This window comes from Aquarana catesbeiana, linkage group LG02 (genome assembly GCF_042186555.1).
Source record: "Aquarana catesbeiana isolate 2022-GZ linkage group LG02, ASM4218655v1, whole genome shotgun sequence".
Lineage (NCBI taxonomy): Eukaryota > Metazoa > Chordata > Amphibia > Anura > Ranidae > Aquarana > Aquarana catesbeiana.
In genome coordinates this window covers 419,739,342-419,754,414 of record NC_133325.1, presented here as the reverse complement: position 1 = coordinate 419,754,414, position 15,073 = coordinate 419,739,342, and positions in this window count along the sequence as shown.

Below are 15,073 nucleotides of genomic sequence, written 5' to 3'. Positions count from 1 at the left end.
GTTTTCTCCTCTTGAATTGAGAAAAAGATACTGTATATTTTTCTACTGGCTAGAAAAGAAAACTGTGAACAAAGTGTGTAAAATAAATGAATAAATAAAAAAAGATAGTATAGCTAGATCAGAGTTTGATTTAGGTCAGTGTTAGGGTCAGAGGTCGTTGTCAGAGTCAAATATTGGGGTCAAAAAAAAAAATGTGCACTATTGTTTCTGGGCTCTTCTACAGGTACAAACACTAATTAAAGCGGGGTTCCACCCAAATTTTGAACAATATCTGTATGTATTCTCTTCCTTGGCTAGATGCTGACATGCCATTTAAAAAAATTTAGATCGCCGTGATTACCTTTTATTTTTCTATTCTTCTTTGCACTTCCTGGTTCTCCTCCCGTGGGAGTAGGCATGTTTCTAGCCTCTCCCAGACTCCGCACAGTCTCCTGGGAGCTAGTCTCAGGCTTCCCAGCATGCAGTGTGCAACGCCGTCATCACTACATCTCAAGAGATCTCGGAAACGAACCCTGAATCTTACGGCGATGCCACTGAGCATGCGCGGGAACGAGCGGTGAATGCTGGGAGTACAGCATTCACCGCAATTAGGAAATAAATGCTTGTGGGCTTTAAATGCCCACAATGAAGATGGAAACCGCCTGCAGTGAATAATATAAGTTATTCTTTCCGACGAAATCTGACACAGGCGGACATATTACACACAATATGTGGGTATGTAATGCTGAGAAGAAAAGTTTGTGAATAAACTAAAAAAAAAAAAAAAAAAAAAAATGATAGGTGGACCCCCGCTTTAACATACACATATATGATATTGCTGCGATCATCAGGAGCAGGAGACTTTATTTTGTGTTCTTTTCCAGTAGGTTAGTAGGTTTTTAGGTTTTTTTTTTTTTTTTTTTTTTTAATTTTATTATTATTTTGGTCAAAAAAACAGTAGATATCCATTACCATTTACCACCAAAGGAATGCCCAATTTGTCTTACAAAAGGTGTTCAGGCATTTAAGATTTGTTCTACACTTTGTCACGAAGGGGTTAAAGAACATTGTTTTTTTTTTTTTCCCAACTGCATTTCCAAGTTTATGGTCAGTGTCTATAGTTTTGTTGTCAAGCTTCCACCCCCTGCCTCTGCTTGCCTATTCACAAAGCACTGCCTGTGATGATGCTGCAGCTGTGCTTTAGTATTAGCTAAGAAGAGAAAACTGGTGGAAGCACGATACCGAAACTACTGTTTGTAATAAACTCTGTTCCAATGCGGCTGATACTAGCTTGAAATGTGGCAGCTGTTCGGTGGGGCTTATCCACATCCTTTCAGTAGGACCTGTTATTACTGTTCAAACAAGAATTTTACAAAATGGTAAAAATTAAAATCATTGTGCTTGAGTTGGGCTGCAATATATACATATTTTTTTTTTTTTTTTTAGGCTTGATCATTTGAGAAGGGTGTGGCATGCTTGGGGTAGTCTAACTTCTGTGTGAATAGATGAGATATATAAAGTATGTATTTGGCTAAATGCCTGGTACTAACTAGGGGTTTATTGCAGTGGGTTGTGCATGATATTTTTTTTACTGTGCAAACCATAGATTGTTAAACGGTAATCATTTATTTGAAATTGGAAAATTACCATAATGAAGGATTAGTATTTGTCCCCTTATCATCTGAGTATTGTGTTTGCCTCTTTCTCAGAATGTGATTATTCAGCATGTGTCGAAGGTTGATAGTTGCTGCTTTGTAAACTCCCTTATTTCATATACTCTCTCCCAGCTTCTACAGGTGTCTACAGGGCCCAGGTGTATACTCCCCTTACAATTATACAGATGTCCCATGTGTTTTGCTGTTGATCTTCAGGGCGCTTGTCACACCTGCACAGCAGCTTTCTATAGTTTTCTATGGGGTAGGCAAACAGAAACATTTAATGCATGATTCCTCTTGTGTGGCATTTCACAGATACATGTGACTTGTGGAGGAACTCAGAACAATTAAATTAAAACAATTCAAAGCATTTTTTTGTATACCTTTTTAAAATAACACTTGCATGATTAACATATTCAGTTAAATCATTTACCTAATTTGTGAAAACCCAAGGCCTTTTCAAAACTATGCATTTTAACACATGTAAAAATGCATTGTTTACATTGTGCTAGTTCACATTTTGTGTGATGTGCACTGGCTGGAAAACATCATGTTCTATTGTTCTAAAGTTCAGGGCCTATTGAAGACAATGGTTGCACATTAACAATGGGTCACAAATTAGTGTCAGCTCATGTTAATGGTGTACAGAAAAATGCATGAGAACTCCTATGAAAAGGTATAAATCTTCCCTAATAATAATTTTGGTTGAAGGAAGGAGTAAACTGTGCTAATATGACTAACCTGAGTAATGTTACCTCCTAGGTCTCAATGACTTGCTTTGTGTTGAACAGGTGTACCTATTTACTTTATCTGAACTTATACAACAGACAGGGGGGTAGATGTGCAGGAGGACTGGAGGTGAAAATGCCTGGGGGCTTCTGCAGCTATCATACGATGCATATTTATGCAGCGTCATATCAAGAGTGACACCAGGGTAATACTAACATTTTTTTTACCTGGATATTCAGATTTAATGTATTTATGGAGAAAAGGTGAGACTTTGTAATGTTATATTGAAGTTATGACAAGAAAGAAAGTCCTTTAGTTCAACTGTTTACTTATCCCAAACTACATTCAGGTATTGTAAACCTTAAAAGTGCCAGTTACAATTAAAACCTATAAAGGAATATGAATATTCAATCCTAAATTACTATATGTGTACAGGTTTGCTTATGAAGGATTTATATACCACCTAATGTATATTATGTATACTGTAATTACACTGGCTGAATAAGCAATATGCTAGAGGTCCTCTAATGCCAGACATTTGCTCTCAGTTGCCTCATGCACATGATGAAAACTTAAAACATGGTAGACATTGGGCACCAAGGCTGCGCAGATTGGCAAAATCTATATGCTCATGAAATTTATCGATTGTCTGTGATATGCATGAGTGTTTTGCACACAGGCTACACTATATATGTGTGGAATTATTAGGTGAATTTGCTATAGAATGTACAGTGCCTTGAAAAAGCATTTTGTCCTTAGAGATTGTAAGCTCCTTGAGGGTAGGGACTGATGTGAATTTACAGTGTATATGTAAAGCGCTGTGTAAATTGATGGTGCTGTAGAAGTATCCGAAATGAATAAAATTAAATCAATGTTACAACCAAAAACATAAATGTATTTTATGTGATAGACCAACACAAAGTGGCACATGATTGTGAAGTGGAAGGAACATTATAAACGGTTAACAATTTATTTTATTTATTTTTTTAATTTGAATAAATATGTGAAAAGTGTGGCATGCATTTGTATTCAGCCCCCCTGAGTCAATACTTTGTAGAACCACCTTTCACTACAATCACAGCTGCAAGTCTTTTTGGGTATGTCTATACCAGCTTTGCACATCTAGAGTAAAAATGTTTGCCCATTCTTCTTTGTTAAATATCTCAAGCTCTGTCAGATTGGATGGAGAGCATCTGCGAACAGCAATTTTCAAGTCTTGCCACAGATTCTCAATTGGATTTAGGTCTGGACTTTGAATGGGCCATTCTAACACATGAATATGCTTTGATCTAAACCATTCCATTGTAGCTCTGGCTGTATGTTTAGGGTAGTTGTCCTGCTGGAAGATGAACCTCCACCCCAGTCTCAAGTCTTTTGCAGACTCTAACAGGTTTTCATCTAGGGTTGCCCTGTATTTGGCTCCATCCATTTTCCCACAAACTCTGACCAGCTTCCCTGTCCCTGCTGAAGAAAAGCATCCCCACAACATGATGCTGCCACCACCATGTTTCACGGTGAGGATGGTGTGCTCAGGGCGATATGCAGAGTTAGTTTTCCTCCACACATAGCGTTTTGCTCTTAGGCCAAACAGTTCAATTTTGGTCTAATCTGACCAGAGCATCTTCTTCCACATGTTTGCTGTGTCCTCCACATGGCTTCTCGCAAACTGCAAATGTGACTTCTTAAGGCTTTCTTTCAACAATGGCTTTCTTCTTGCCACTCTTCCATAAAGGTCAGATTTGTGGAGTGCACGACTAATAGTTGTCCTGTGGACAGATTCTCCCACCTGAGCTGTGGATCTCTGCAGCTCCTCCAGAGTTACCATGGGCCTCTTGACTGCTTCTCTGATTAATGCTATCCTTGCCCGGCCTGTCAGTTTAGTGGACAGCCATGTCTTGGTAGGTTTGCAGTTGTGAATACTCTTTCCATTTTCGGATGATGGATTGAACAGTGCTCCGTGAGATGTTCAAAGCTTGGGATTTTTTTTTTATAACCTAACCCTGCTTTTAAACTTCTCCACAACCTTATTCCTGACCTGTCTGGTGTGTTCTTTGACCTTCATGATGTTGTTTGTTCACTAAGGTTCTCTAACAAACCTCTGAGGGCTTCACAGAACAGCTGTGTTTATAATGAGATTTAATTACACACAGGTGCACTCTATTTACTAATTAGGTGACTTCGGAAAGCAATTGATTCCACTAGATTTTAAGGGGTATCAGAGCAAAGGGGACTGACTACAAATGCATGCCACACTTTTCATATATTTATTTGTAAAAAATTTGGAAAACCATTTATAATTTTCCTTCCATTTCACAATTTTGTGTCTTTTGTGTTTGGTCTGTCACATAAAATCCCAATAAAATATATTTACATTTTTGGTTGTAACATGACAAAATGTGGACAATTTCAAGGGGTATAAATACTTTTTCAAGGCACTGTATGTTCTAGTGTCCAAACATGCCAGCCAAGCCTTGGCATGCATACAATTAATGTGGGTTTTCTTTTCCACATTTTTTTGGGTCTGTATAATTGCTGTTAGCATTTATATGTATGCGCATACCATAAAGTAAAACCGCATCTAAACATTTTAAACACCTTAGCGAACCAAACCTGCAGCAATATATGAACCCGAAGGAGGAACCATAGTGGTGAGGGGAAGCAAGTATTCTACACATCTGTAAGTATAGAATACTTGCAGCAGCTGTGAAATGAAGAAGGGCCACTTTTCAATCCATGGGCCTATTTAATTTACAGGAAACCTGTTTGGTATAAGTGATACTATGGGGACAGGGTCACTTTAATCATTTAAAACATGCATACCCTAATTTCCCTTACATTCCATGCAGTCATATGACAAATTATATTCATCACTAGCATCAGGTGGGCTTCAGTGCTGCAAAGAACCACGTTCACATGTTTCACCATTGAACACTGTTTTATGCAGCAATACACTCAGGGGCGGATCCAGGGGGGGGGGCAACGGGGCAATTGCACCCCCACGAGAACATACGAGCAGGTGAGCCGGCGGGCTGGGCCGGGGGGCAGGGTGGAAATTTCCCCCCAGGCCGCCTAACTTATATTTAAAAACGGCCGCTTTCATGGCTGCTGACAATTTTTTTTCTTTTTTTTTTTTTTTTTTTAATGCAGGAGGTTGACCACGGCGGCCGCCGATTGGCTGTGTACCTCCCGCGCTGCATTCCGGGAGTTGTAGTCCGGACCGCGCTCAAGTTCCAGGTGGCGATGGGTGAAGAGAACTAAGCAGCGGTGCGCAGCACCCGTAAACTACAACTCCCGGAGACGGAGTCTTCAGAGGCAGGCAGAGGCGGGGCGTGAGTCACTGGCTCGGGCTGGGCAGGGCACTGGATGGCTGCAAGCAGGATCGGTACAAGGAATGGGAGGAGCGCCAGGTTGTGAGCAGGAAATTCTGTCAACAAAATCTAATTGTAACGCTTGTATACCCCGGTTTCCTGCCAAAAACAAAGATGATGTACCCCTGCTCATTGCTCTGTGGCAGCAGATACACCCCTTTCCAGGCTCCCTTCTTGAGTTCCCCCCTCCCAGATCGGAGCTGGTACAGTCCCAGCGGCAGTACATCATGTGGGCGGGGCAGTAAGAACCTCACACTTCCAGCATCGATTATTGGGTCCCGCCCAGCAGCACACAGCAGAGACCTCCTCCAGGGCAGAGTGAAGATGTGTACAGCACGGATGGGAGGCTGGATCCTCTGCTACTGTAAGTCTTCACTGCCCTGCATACTGTAATGTGAGCCTGCTCTGTACTTTTCAGTGCAGGTTTATTGAAAGTGAAAGTAAAATTCTTGAATAGGTTAGGAATTAGTGTGACACTTGAGGTGCTACATAGATGTAATCCACATACACATTATATCTTCTAAAAATAATGATTTTTAATAAGATATAATGTGTATGTGGATTACATCTATGTAGCACCTGAAGTGTCACACTAATTCCTAACCTATTCAAGAATATAAGAATACACAGCAAAGGATGTGATGATATCCCAGCTCAACTCCAAAAAAGTACAGAAGTCCACTCTTGCAGTGTGGGGGAGGGGGAGAAGGGGTATAGTCTTTTTTTTCTTACCTGATTCTATGCTCCAGCCAGCTCCAGTGTTCTCCTCCCTAGACATCATCACATATAAAGGAAGATTAACCTCGTATGGTATGAAGTGGAGGTTGGAGTGTGACCAATGTCATTCCCAACATACACAGGAGCTGCAGGGGACAGAACTGCAGAGACTGCAAGGGATAAGGTAAAGTTGGGTAAACACAGATCAGAATTTATTGGTTTCAGCAGGGGCTGAATTTTGATCTGTGTGTAGCCCTCTCTGTTAGGCAGGAACCCATTGTTATATCATCTTCTGCTGGAAATCATTGCTCAATTAGCTGCTTGCAGCCAAACAGCACCAGTGTATTCTGACAGGGGACAGTCCCTACTGTCAGAATACAGTGTCCCAGTGAGGGGAGATTGCTGCTGAAACTGTGAAAAGCAAGACTCCGGTGGGTGTATAAAGATGTCTGCTTGCCGACTTCTAACTCTAGTCTTACTGCTGACAAGTGAGGGTGTACCAAGATGGCCGCAATGCAACATGCTTTTGCATGCATATTCTGATGAGTTACATGAGGTAATGAGTTACATTATCTCTCTCTGCCCGCCCTCACTCTGGGACACATCCACTGGCAAGTGACAATCCGCATGTTGTGGCAGGCGACATTGGCAAGTGACAATCCGCATGTTGTGGCAGGCGACATTGGCAAGTGACACGCTGCATCTGGTGGCAGGTGACAGTAGCAAGTGACACGCTCAGGGCTCCCAATGATTCTGCATTATGGTGAGTTGAACGATTTCATTTTACATTACAATGTAATAATATAAAAAATAATGCACTTCAATCATTCTGACACCACATCAACCATGGTGCTGTGATGATTGAAGCGCCAACACCAGCCATTGCCCCAACAAATTTCCCGCAAAATTTTATGGCAGTGCCCCTCCCGAGACTAGGCTCTGGATCCGCCCCTGAATACACTGTGAGCCCAAGCTGCGTAATGACCCAGAGTTATATTAATGTGTCCATGATAGGGCAATCGACTCACAGGAAGAGGCTGGGTGGCGCTGGGGTCACTCAACCTCAAAATGTAAGAAAAGCGTGGAAAAGGTAAGTTCAACTTCTCACAACTTCTTCTTCTTCTTTTTTTTTTTTTTTTTTTTTTTTTTTTTTTTTTAATTTAATAATTTTTTTTTTTTTTTTTTATAAAACCGTGGCAAAAACTGGAATTTAAAAAAAACAAAAAGCCTTACTATAGGCTCAGTTCACAAAATTGCTGTTCTCTTGTTTGTCCATTATTTCCCTGATACTGCACCTTATCTAGCTTAAATTGTTTTTAGATTTCAAATAACAAAGGTTCATGTCACAGTTTATTTAATTTTATTTATATAATGTAATTGTTTTTGTTTTTTTTATCTGCTCTGTAGTTTACCATTACTAGTTATATTAGAATGCAGTCAATGTTTATTCATTGGCCATTATTCAATTGAATTGAATTCAAGTCCAATGTAAAAGTCAATTTACACAGATGGTCATACCTTAAAACAATACTAGCTTCAGGCCCGTGAGAATTGTCTACAGGGAAAATAAGCCATTTGAGGCAGTGAAATTAAAAAGCCAGTTCACACCACAGAAACGCAGTCTGGATACATTCTAGATTCTTTTCTGCATACGCGTTCCAGTGTGTTTTTGATGCAGTCCAGTGCATTTTCCCCCCTCTTTTCTTAACCTTAAATAAGGACGTGTGTTCCAGTGCATTTTTGGTGAGCTCCAGTGTGTTTTTGATGCGTTTTAAACAGCGTTCCAGCACAGTTCAGTGCAGAAAAAATGCAGCATGCTCTATTTTTTTTTTTTTTGGAATACACTGAAACTGCAAGCATAGGTAAGAAATCTGCAATTGAAAACCATATAACCTACTTTCCGTGTGTTTTTGATGCAGAAAAAAATGCACTGGACTTCATGTGGTGTTAACTGGCCCTTAGTAAAACAAAACAATTTACGAGATATCAAGGCTTTAAATAGTTAACTGTTCAATAATGTAGGAAAAAAGGACAATTAAAATTAACAGAAGATACAATAAATAGAGGGTCATGAAATAACTAGTTCATCTTCAGATTGTGTCATATGGTGAAAGGTAATTTAAAGTCTGGCAGCGGCTACTTTTGTCAACTACCTGATTTTACACACAAGGTTCTTTATTATATAAAAAATGCATAGTCTTTTATCTAGCGAGTCTGCATGTACACTTGTTCTGTGCGAATTGGACATACACAGGTGTTCTGTAATTTTTCTCATCTGACTTAAAGGGGTTGTAAAGGTAAACATTTTTTCACCTTAATGCATTCTATGCATTAAGGTGAAAAAACTACTAACAATACCGCCGTCCCCAGCCCCCCCGTTTTACTTACCTGACCCCTCGAAATTCGGCTGCTCGTTCACGTCCTCGATTCCGCTGCTGAGCCTGGCCGCTGATTGGCTACAGTGGATGGATTGGAAGCAGCGCAGCCATTGGCTCACGCTGCTGTTAATCACATCCAATGATGCGGCGCACTGGGGGGTGGGGCCGAGTGATACAGCGAGCGGCTATAGCCGCCAGCTGTATCACGGGAGCGCGCCCGCAATAACTAACCACCTTGCGAGGGAGCTCGCATTAAGGTGGTTAATTATTGCGGGGAGGAGCTGAGACAGCCGCCGAGGGACCCCAGAAGAGCAGGTTTGGGGCCACTCTGTGCAGAACGAGCTGCACAGTGAAGGTAAGTATAACATGTTTGTTATTTTTAAAAAATAAAAAAAATACCTTTACAACCCCTTTAATATTCCTTTATTATGGGCAGTAGTAAAATACCAGATTATGGCCATTAGGTGAATTTGAGGAGCATATTGAAAATATACTGTATGTCCTTGTAACAAGAGATGCAATGTAACAAGTCTATAGAACCTTAGCAGGAATTAGAAAATAAATGTAACCAATCCTAGTTTCTGCCTGTGAGACCTTTTTTGTAGTAAAGAGGAATGTAATCAACTACAGGGCCCTGTTTGATGCTGTTTTGCACATTCAGAATAGGGATGGGCCAAACACCCCCCTAGGTTCGATTCGCACCAGAACACCGCGAACAGGCAAAAAGTTCAAGCAAACATGCGAACCCTATTAAGGTCTAAGGGACACGAACATAAAAAATCAAAAGTTCTCATTTTAAAGGCTTATATGCAAGTTATTGCCATAAAAAGTGTATGGGGACCTGGGTACTGCCCCAGGGGACATGTATCAGTTTTAAAAACTTTTTTTTTTTGCATTATCATTTTTTCAGGAGCAGTGATTTTAATAATGCTTAAAGTGAAACAATAAAAATGAAATATTCCTTTTAAATATCGTGCCTGGGGGTCCCCTTAGTCTGCCTGTAAAGTGGTGCATCTGTGCGATGTGTAGAACAGTGCCGCAGCAATAATGACATTTCTTAAGGGAAAAAAATGTCATTTAAACTTGCTCGCGGCTGTAATGTATTGCCGGCTCCCGGCAATATAGATGAAAAATCAGGTAAAAAAATGGCGTAGGGTTCCCCCCTGCCCAGTCCATACCAGGCCCTTAGGGTCTGGTATGGATATTATTGGGAACTCCATGCCAAAATGTAAAAAAAATTTTGTGGGGGTTCCCCACAAAATCCATACCAGGCCCTTATCCGAGCATGCAGCCTGGAGGTCAGGATAGTTGTCCATTACACTGACTGACTAATCTACATTCATTCACTATATATGGTCGCCGTGTAAGCAGTAGCCTTATATAGTGTGGGGTGTGGACTTGGCCCCTGAGCTATGACTGGCCAAAGGCACCCTGCCTTTGATCAATCATGGCTCTCACAGCACATTGCGCTGTGATTGGCCAAAGCTGGCAGGTCTGGTGCATGCTTTGGCCAATCAGCAGCTGTCAATGCACTGCGATCTCACAGTGCATTATGGGGCGCTCCGCAATGGGGTGCTACGAACAAATGAACACCTGATGTTCATGTCAAATTTACTTTCGACTCGAACATCGGGACCATCCCGAATTCAGAACCTGGAAAACTTTGCGATTTATTTACTACAAGGTTATTCACTTAACAAAGTAAATGTTTACTTTTAACCACTTCAGCCCCGGAAGGTTTTACCCCCTTCCTGACCAGAGCACTTTTTACAATTCGGCACTGCGTCGCTTTAACTGCTAATTGCGCGGTCATGCAATGCTGTACCCAAACGAAATTTGCGTCCTTTTCTTCCCACAAATAGAGCTTTCTTTTGATAGTATTTGATCACCTCTGCCGTTTTTATTTTTTGCGCTATACACGGAAAAAGACCGAAAATTTTGAAAAAAAATGATATTTTCTACTTTTTGTTCTAAAAAAAATCCAATAAACTCAATTTTAGTCATACATTTAGGCCAAAATGTATTCGGCCACATGTCTTTGGTAAAAAAAAATGTCAATAAGTGTATATTTATTGGTTTGCGCAAAAGTTATAGCGTCTACAAACTAGGGTACATTTTCTGGAATTTACACAGCCTTTAATTTATGACTGCCTATGTTGTTTCTTGAGGTGCTAAAATGGCAGGGCAGTACAAAACCCCCACAAATGACCCCATTTTGGAAAGTAGACACCCCAAGGAATTTGCTGAGAGGCATGTTGAGCCCATTGAATATTCATTTTTTTTGTCCCAAGTGATTGAACAATGACAAAAAAAAAATTACAAAAAGTTGTCACTAAATGATATATTGCTCACACAGGCCATGGGCATATGTGGAATTGCACCCCAAAATACATTTAGCTGCTTCTCCTGAGTATGGGGATACCACATGTGTGGGACTTTTTGGGAGCCTAGCCGCGTACGGGACCCCGAAAACCAATCACTGCCTTCAGGATTTCTAAGGGCGTACATTTTTGATTTTACTCCTCACTGCCTATCACAGTTTCGGAGGCCATGGAATGCCCAGGTGGCACAAACCCCCCCCCAAATGACCCCATTTTGGAAAGTAGACACCCCAAGCTATTTGCTGAGAGGCATGGTGAGTATTTTGCAGCTCTCATTTGTTTTTGAAAATAAAGAAAGACGAGAAAAAAAATTTTTTTTTTTTCTTTTTTCAATTTTCAAAACTTTGTGACAAAAAGTGAGGTCTGCAAAATACTCACTATACCTCTCATCAAATAGCTTGGGGTGTCTACTTTCCAAAATGGGGTCATTTGGGGTTTTTTTTTGCCACCTGGGCATTCCATGGCCTCCGAAACTGTGATAGGCAGTGAAGAGTGAAATCAAAAATTTACGGCCTTAGAAAGCCTGAAGGCGGTGCTTGGTTTTCGGGGTCCCGTACGCGACTAGGCTCCCAAAAAGTCTCACACATGTGGTATCCCCATACTCAGGAGAAGCAGCAGAATGTATTTTGGGGTGTAATTTCACATATTCCCATGGCATGTTTGAGCAATATATCATTTAGTGACAACTTTGCGCAAAAAAAAATAAAAAAAATAAAAAATTGTCTCTTTCCCGCAACTTGTGTCACAATATAAATTATTCCATGGACTCAACATGACTCTCAGCAAATAGCTTGGGGTGTCTACTTTCCAAAATGGGGTCATTTGGGGGGGTTTTGAACTGTCCTGGCATTTTATGCACAACATCTAGAAGCTTATGTCACACATCACCCACTCTTCTAACCACTTGAAGACAAAGCCCTTTCTGACACTTATTGTTTACATAAAAAAATATTTTTTTTTTGCAAGAAAATTACTTTGAACCCCCAAACATTATATATTTTTTTTAAAGCAAATGCCCTACAGATTAAAATGGTGGGTGTTTCATTTTTTTTTTTTCACACAGTATTTGCGCAGCGATTTTTCAAACGCATTTTTTGGGGAAAAAACACACTTTTTTACATTTTAATGCACTAAAACACACTATATTGCCCAAATGTTTGATGAAATAAAAAAGATGATCTTAGGCCGAGTACATGGATACCAAACATGACATGCTTTAAAATTGCGCACAAACGTGCAGTGGCGACAAACTAAATACATTTTTAAAAGCCTTTAAAAGCCTTTACAGGTTACCACTTTAGATTTACAGAGGAGGTCTACTGCTAAACTTACTGCCCTCGATCTGACCTTCGCGGCGATACCTCACATGCATGGTGCAATTGCTGTTTACATTTGACGCCAGACCGACGCTTGCGTTCGCCTTAGCGCGAGAGCAGGGGGGACAGGGGTGCTTTTTTTTTTTTTTTTTTTTCTTTTTTCTTTATTATTATTATTATTATTTTTTTAGCTTATTTTTAAACTGTTCCTTTCATTTTTTTTTTTTTTTAATCATTTTTATTGTTATCTCAGGGAATGTAAATATCCCCTATCATAGCAATAGGTAGTGACAGGTACTCTTTTTTGCAAAAATTGGGGTCTATTAGACCCTAGATTTCTCCTCTGCCCTCAAAGCATCTGACCACACCAAGATCGGTGTGATAAAATGCTTTCCCAATTTCCCAATGGCGCTGTTTACATCCGGCGAAATCTAAGCCATAAAATGCTCGTAGCTTCCGGTTTCTTAGGCCATAGAGATGTTTGGAGCCACTCTGGTCTCTGATCAGCTCTATGGTCAGCTGGCTGAATCACCGGCTGCATTTTCAGGTTCCCTGTTGAGACAGGAGAGCCAGAGAAAAACACGGAAGACGTTGGGGGGGGGGGGGCATTCCCTCCCACTGCTTGTAAAAGCAGTCTAGAGGCTAATTAGCCGCTAGGATTGCTTTTACATGAAAGCCGACCGCTGGCTGAAAAGAATGATACCAAGATGATACCTAAACCTGCAGGCATCATTCTGGTATAACCACTCAAAGTCGTGAATGGCGTACCTGAAGACAAAAAAATGGTTAACAATAAAGCACAGTAAACGGTAAGGTATAAAAAATTGCATACCTGAAAAGCAAACATGATAAAACATAATAACAATAAAACATTGCAGAATAGAATACAGTAAAAAAGAGCAGAACAATAGAGAGAGAATAGAGAGAGAGAGAACAATAAAACGACAACTATTTTTTTTTATTTTATATTTTTGTATGTGTGTTTTTTTTTTTTTTTTTTTTTTTTTACACTTTTTTTTGTAACTAACTTTTATAACTGTAACCGGTTCCAGGTTCGGGTCTCTCAAAATGCGATGGCATCTTGGGAGACCCTGTGAAAGTGTGCCTAGTCTGTGCAATGCTGTACCCTACGCTAATACTCAACTAGTGAATGGTAGCGTTCAAAACATTCACCAATGCAAAGACCAGGATTGTCAGGACAGGAGGGACAATAATAGCGGGTGTCACGCCTATATCCGCGCTTGCTGCAGACACGACATCTTTTTTGGGGGGGTTCGTTGGGTAGGGGTACTCGGGAGGACATAAAGAAAATGCCTCTCATGCAGCCGACTGCATTTGGTTGGGGATGTGAATGGGGGAAGTACGGGCGCTGCAGAAGCGGTGGGTTCCCAATTAGGATTGGCGAATGCAGCAGGAAGGGCACTATGGGCACGACGGGCCTGTGTTTGTCTTCTTGGTGGTAGCGGGACACTACTTGTGCTTGCCACCTCACCAGCTTGAACTGCACTTATGGGACTCGCCACGTCACCAAGTGTTACTGCAGTGCTGGTTTGACTATGACCGGGGTGTACTAGGCCGCTGGTGCTTGCCAGTTCACCAAAACGGATCAGGCCTGACTCTGCGAACGCTGCAGTTATGCGTTTAGTGTTTTGTAAGTGTCAGTGATCGATCGATACTGCACTTGGGTGGGCTGGGCTGGGCCGGGCGGAGGGGCAAAACGCAGGTGCTAGCAGGTATCTGGGCTGATCCCGCTAACACTGCGTTTTTGGGAACCCTAAACTGCTGGGGACGCCAGTATAGATCTGATCGGATCAGATATTGATCCGATCAGATACTATACCACTAAGGGAGGCGTATGCTGCGTGCGTGGGTGTTAGCGGTACTGGCGCTAACCTGACACTGCTTGGGGCTGGTGCTTGCCAGTTCACCAAAACACTACCAAAAAAACTGTTAGCGATCGCAGGGATCAGGCCTGACTATGCGAACGCTGCAGTTATGCGTTTAGTGTTTTGTAAGTGACAGTGATCGATCGATACTGCACTTGGGTGGGCCGGGCAGAGGGGCAAAACGCAGGTGCTAGCGGGTATCTGGGCTGATCCTGCTAACACTGCGTTTTTGGGAACCCTAAACTGCTGGGGACGCTAGTATAGATCTGATCGGATCAGATATTGATCCGTACAGATACTATACCACTAAGGGAGGCGTATGCTGCGTGCGTGGGTGTTAGCGGTACTGGCGCTAATCTGACGCTGCCTGGGGCGACGCATATCACCGCCGGGCGATCAGGGGGCTAAACTTTTATTCGGTAATAAACGGCGGGTGCCCTGACACTATAAAAAATAAACGAACTAACCAGCGTCACTCGTAACAGTTATACGGTGATCAGTGGTGAAAGGGTTAACTAGGGGGCAATCAAGGGGTTAAAACATTTATTAGGTAGTATATGGGGGTCCCTGTCGCTATAAAACGCTGACGGCGAACCTAAATATTTACCTCACTAACTAGCGTCACCAGCGACACTAATACAGCGATCAGAAAAATGATCGCTTA